The sequence below is a fragment of the Octodon degus genome, unplaced genomic scaffold (assembly GCF_000260255.1).
Source record: "Octodon degus isolate 3935 unplaced genomic scaffold, OctDeg1.0 scaffold00031, whole genome shotgun sequence".
Taxonomy (NCBI): Eukaryota; Metazoa; Chordata; class Mammalia; order Rodentia; family Octodontidae; genus Octodon; species Octodon degus.
In genome coordinates, this window is record NW_004524607.1 from 2,915,142 (window position 1) to 2,921,128 (window position 5,987).

Below are 5,987 nucleotides of genomic sequence, written 5' to 3' on the forward strand. Positions count from 1 at the left end.
TTTTGAGCTCATACTCTCCTAAGACACCACAAGTGTTTAAACTTTAATCTACAAAAAGCGATGAATAAAAGAAAAGAGATCTGCATTTGATGAAGCTTCAATATTAATCAGCACTGACATGCAGTATTTCACTTTCTCTTTCCAACAATATTGAGAAGAATCAGAAACATGGAGAGAAGTTATTTTGATAAGGTAATGGTTTTAGAAAATTCCTGACATGTAAATCACTACTTTTTAATAAAAAGGTGACTGAAAGTACAGGAAAGTACAGGAAACATCAAACCTGGGTTCTTGTGCTTGTGAGGCAGGCACTTAGACTGCCGAGCTATCTCCCCAGCCCAGGAAAGCTGGTATTTTTTTAATTTTAATAATTTTATTGAGAAACAAATAGCAATGAGACAGTTTCAAAACTGATTAGTAAGACAGTTCCAATAATTAATACATTGCATATTGTTGTCTTCATAGTGGTTATTCATAGTACAAGATGCAGACATGATATACTCTCCACACACACTATTAGTGCAAATCTTTCTAATCACTGAATTAAGAGAAACTAGCTGTATATCTATCCTAACTATTTTGAATATACAGATCCAAAATGGTCCTTCATTTATATCCCTTTTTATGTTTAGTTTTGTCAGAGGTGGATATTCCATTGTCATTTAAATATTGTAGGTATACAAATTCAGCAAAAAATATTCTAATATAGTCCAGTAGTCCATAAAAATAGTGGGTTATCCGTAGAATATATAACACAATTAAAAGGAAAGTGAGAACTGAAGGATTAGACAATGAAGAAAGGGCAAGGAGAAAAGCTAGGAAACATGACAGAGACAAGGGCATACATTTATATGCACAAGAGGGTTAAGGCAATGATCCTGAGAATCTTCAGCAGATTTTTGAAACTGGTATTGAATCAGCTATGTTGCCTGTTGTACGTTTGCGCCCTAGGTGATATACAGGCACAGAGCCACACCATCACTGACTCCCCACCAGCAGCTCTTTTGTTTATGAAAAAAAACAGAACTTGAATGAATCTGATCCTTGCTATGATAGGGAAGGTGGGTAAGGAAAGGCGGGATGCTGCAGTGCCCAGAGCAAGAATGAGGATGAGTCTGAAAAGCTCTACAAGATAAGAACTGGGAATGCGACAAGCTCCTGCTTTTCTCCTACCTCTAGAGTCACCAGTCTCTTGTGAGTCCTGGAATCAAATGACAATGTCACTATCATCTCTTCTGTATTCATGAACTGAAAAGATGAAAAGTTCCAGAAATGTGAGAAGAGAGCTTCAAATACACATCTCACAACTCTTTGGGATCAAATGAATTTTATTTTGCTGGCCCTGAAGACCTGAAAAGTAAATTAAAAGGTGCAATATTTTATAGGATTCTTCATTGTTGTGCTGCTTTTTAAGTGCTGAGAAAGAAAAAATTAAATACCCCTGAGTATTTAATTAAAGTGGGTGCAAAAACGAGGCTCCCCCGGGATGGAGGAACCTTCAGAGATTGCTGATGCGTGCGTCTAAGTCAGCGCAGACTTGCGTTTTCAGAGATGTTTCAGTGCTGGGCCATTACCTGCCTCCAGCCCTCTTCCTAATCTCCAGTACACAAATGGTGGCTGAAAAAGCAGTTATTTAATTTAACTATAAAATCACTCAATCTGGAGGAAAATGTTAGAATTTAAAAAAATGGATTTTGGAGAAATACTGATTTTGTTCTGTAAGTAAAAATATAGAGCAGGATGATGAACACAAAATAAGATAGGGGAAAGAGGCAACAGAGGAACAAAGACAAGGCCCTCTGAAGCTGGCCCCTGCCCAGCTCTCTGCTCTGATTTATGCAATCTCTCTTCTCCCATGGTTCTCCAAGCCAGTTTGAGCATTTATAAAGTGCTGCCTCCACACACAACTTCCCTATGCAGTGCACAGACTTGATTTTCTCCAGTTGATCTGCTCAAGTTTACACTTCTATCTTCCCCTCCAGAAACCTCCAACTCCCTAAACGATGGAAACAGCTTCGTCGTCCTATTTCATACCAGTGCAGATCAGCAGCTTCACTTCTTCACCTCTTTTCTCTGACTGTCTCATATCACATTCTCATCAGAGCCCCACTCCACAGCATCTCCCAGGCATCATGCCAGGTCAGTCCTGCACATGTGTCCCAGCCTCTACCCTTTCTGAGGACATGGGACATTCAAGGCCCCACTCATGCCCTCCCTCTGCCCACCAACATTCATCTCACATCCTTCTTTACTGCTGTGCTCAATGACAGGCTTGTCCCATCAACTCTTCCCTTAACTTCTTTTTGGATCTTCTCTGTGGCTCAAGAAACTCAAGACTGTCATTCTGAGCCCATCTTCCTTTGCACAGAAATGAACTGAATAGTTTTTAAAAATGATTATTAGAAATAACTTATAAATTACACATGCTTAGACTATGCCATTTTGGTCCTTTATAATCATGGGAGGAATGTTTGAGTTCACACTGTATGCCAGGCTATAATGGCCTGGTTCTTCTTATTATATTTGTTTTTATAACTAGCTTTATGCTTCAAGCTTATGTTGTTATTTTTTTATTTTATGAAGAGAATGAAAAATAGTGTTAAAACAGAAAAATTACAAGTAATACAAAACTTCACTTAACTAACCAATATGAATTTCATAGTATTTGTTGTGATGCATGGTGCTGTCTTCCAACTAGTTATTCATATTACCAGATGCATGTGTGCAAAATTGGAAGAAGAAACTGAAAAGAAAAAATATATAAGAAATTAAGAGGAGAGAAAGGAGAAACAATTGAAAAAAATGAGAGAAAACAAATAATGCATTATCTGCTCCTTTCCATAGACCAGCAGGAATCTACAGTACAGTTCTTCAGACCATCCTGTTTGCATACATAGCTATATCTCATTCCCCAACTCCCTCTCCTATCCTTCTCCTCAACTCAGGGGTTATTTTTTTTATTTTCTGATATCCTCTTTAATCTCCTTTTCCAGAGTACCGTAGTTTTCAATATAAAGTACTTTTAACTCATTACATTGATTTTTTAAAAGTATTTCATTTTTGATGTAATTGTTTTGTTTCCATAATTTTATTGAGAAACACATAGCAATGAGACAGTTTCAAATCAAATTGGTAGGACAGTTTCAATAATTAACCCATTGCATACCTTCTTTCTAGTGGTTAATTGCTGTACAAGATGCGGACATGATATCCTATTTACAAACACTATTAGAACAAATCCTTCTATTCATTAAGAGAATGTAACTATATATCTGTCATAACCATTTTGAATACACAGATACAAAATGGACACTCATCTGTATCCCCCTTTTTTTTGCTTAGTTCCATCATTTGATTATTATACATGTGTTAACTCAGCAAAATATTCTAAAAGAGTACTGTAGACCATAATAGTAGTGGGTCTCCTGCTTGACTGGCAGTGTCACAAATTGAGGACAAGAATCCCTACAGTTCAACATAACACCATGGCTTTATTTCTTATACTTAGTTTTTACACTTTTCTGCTGCTTGGTTAAGAACAAGATGAAGCAAGACCTATGCAACAAAAGTTGTAGCTATTGGATCTGATAAGGTCAGTGAAATCCCCTGAGGATTTATCCTGAGATCCTGTACCCCAGACTGTAGATCCTTTCTCAGTGTCAGCCATGTGGATGAGTCACGGCCATTGCTTGGCCAATGTGCTCTCTGCGAAAGCCTGAGAGAATGTTTTCTCTCCATGTGACTCTCTTTAGGCACACTCTACATCATCAATCACTTTCCTATTTGGCCCCATAATGTCCTTGATCAAAAAATTTGAAAACTACTGAGTTACATGACATTACAGTACAAGATCTCATATGTCATGAGCCTTCATTGACCTTGGAAGGCTGGGGCCAAAATGTTGGCTTTCCTTGCGGCCCTCCTTTTTCTCTAATTTTGGTCTGCAAACTTAGGTTGTTAGCCTTCCAGAAGAGAAGCTTATTGTTATTACCATACAACCTAGGCTGGTAAACTTAACTTCACTATCAGTCTGAATATGAAACATCTTATGCATAACATGGAACAGGTATTTTCCATCAAGTATTGATATGTTGAACTTTAAGTCCCTACAGAATATGATGAAAAAACATTTCAACAATTATAATATATTTTAAAAATAGGCATAAAGAATTAAATAATTCCAATCTTTACACATAAGTCCAGAAATCTAACAATATACAACATTGTAGCAGGACAGTCCTGCAACATTCCTTTTCCTGTCTTTTGCCTTCATTGACCACCCTCTTCTTTTTGAACAATCATGTACCAAAGAGACAGCACGGCAGCAACTGGCATGTCATGACAAGCAGACCATATTCAGAAGACCAAAATGACAGGCACTCCAATCATGAACCTACTATTACAAATTGCCATCTGTAGTGCATTTTCTTAGTTCACTGTCTGTATATATAGTTAGTCAGCATGAAAATCATTCCAATTAACTGCTAGATTCAAAAAACTTCTGAAGATTCTCAGGATCATTGCCTACTCGATTTCTACATATAACTATATGACTTTCCCTATCATGTTTCCTACCTCTTCTCCTTGCTCTCTTTTCATCATGTAGTCCTCAAGTTCCTGATTTCCTTTTAGCTGTATTATATCTTTCTATTTGTATTTCTCCTTTTGAGTTCTTATACTCGGGAAACTATCAAATGGCATCCAATTAAATATACAGGCTTTGAGTTTATCATTCGTTATAGCTGAGTAATACTCCATTGTATAAAAATACAACATCTTTTTCATCCATTCCTCTGGTGATGGGCATCTTGGTTGTTTCCAAGATTTGGTTGTCACAAGTTGTGCTGATATAAACATAGGCACACATATATCACTATGATATGATGCTTTCAGATCCTCTGGGAAGATTCCCAGTAGAGGAACAGCTGGTTTGAATGGGAATACTATAACTTTTCTAAGGACTCACCACACTGATTTCCATAATGGTTGCACCAGTCTACATTCCCACCAGCAGTGGAGAAGGGTTCTTTTTTCCCCACAGCCTCTCCAACATTTGTTGTTGGGTGATTTCTTTATGATAGCCATTCTTTCTGGGGTGACATGATATCTCAATGTTGTTTATTTTGCATTTCATGGAGGCTAGTGATGTGGAGCATTTTTTTATATATTTTTTTGGCTTCTTTAATTTCATCCTCTGAGAAGTATGTGTCCATCTCGGATGCTCATTTCTGGACTGAGTCTTTAAATTTTGGGGCCCTAGTGTTTTTCAGCTCTTTATAAATTCTAGAGAGCAGACCTTTGTCTAAGTACTTATTTGTCAAGATATTTTTCCAAATTTATGGGTTGTCATTTCACTTTGTTGGTAATTTCTTTTGAAGTGAAAAAACTTCTCAGTAAGAGCAGGTCCCAGTTGTTAATTCTTTCAAGTGTTTACCGTGCTATTTCAATTTTGTTCATGAACTCTTTGCCTTCCCCTATGTCTTCAAGATTTCCTCCTAATTTCTCTTCCAGGAGTTTAGTGTCTCTATTTTAATGTTTAGATCTTTAATCCATTTTGACTTTAGCGTAGAGCTTGGTGATAGACCTGGGTCAAGTTTTAGTTTTCGCCATGTAGAAAGCCAGTTTTTCCAGCACCATTTGTTAAAGAGGCTATCTTTCTTCCAGTGAGTATGTTTGGCCCCTTGTGAAAGATAAGGTGGCTGAGTGAGTTGGTAGAGGCTTCAGAGTCTTCTACTCTATTCCATTGATCCTCAGGTCTATTTTGATGCCAGTACCATGCTGATTTTATCACAGTAGCCTTGTAGTATAATTTCAAATCAGGAAATTGTAATGCCTCGTGCCTTATCTTTATGGCCCAGGATTGCCTTTGCTATTCTAGGTCTTTTCTGGTTCCAAATAAATTTCAAGAACGACTTCTCTAGGTCTGGGAGGTATGTTGGTGGTAGTTTGATAGGGATTGCATTAAATCTGTACAGCAATTTTGGGAG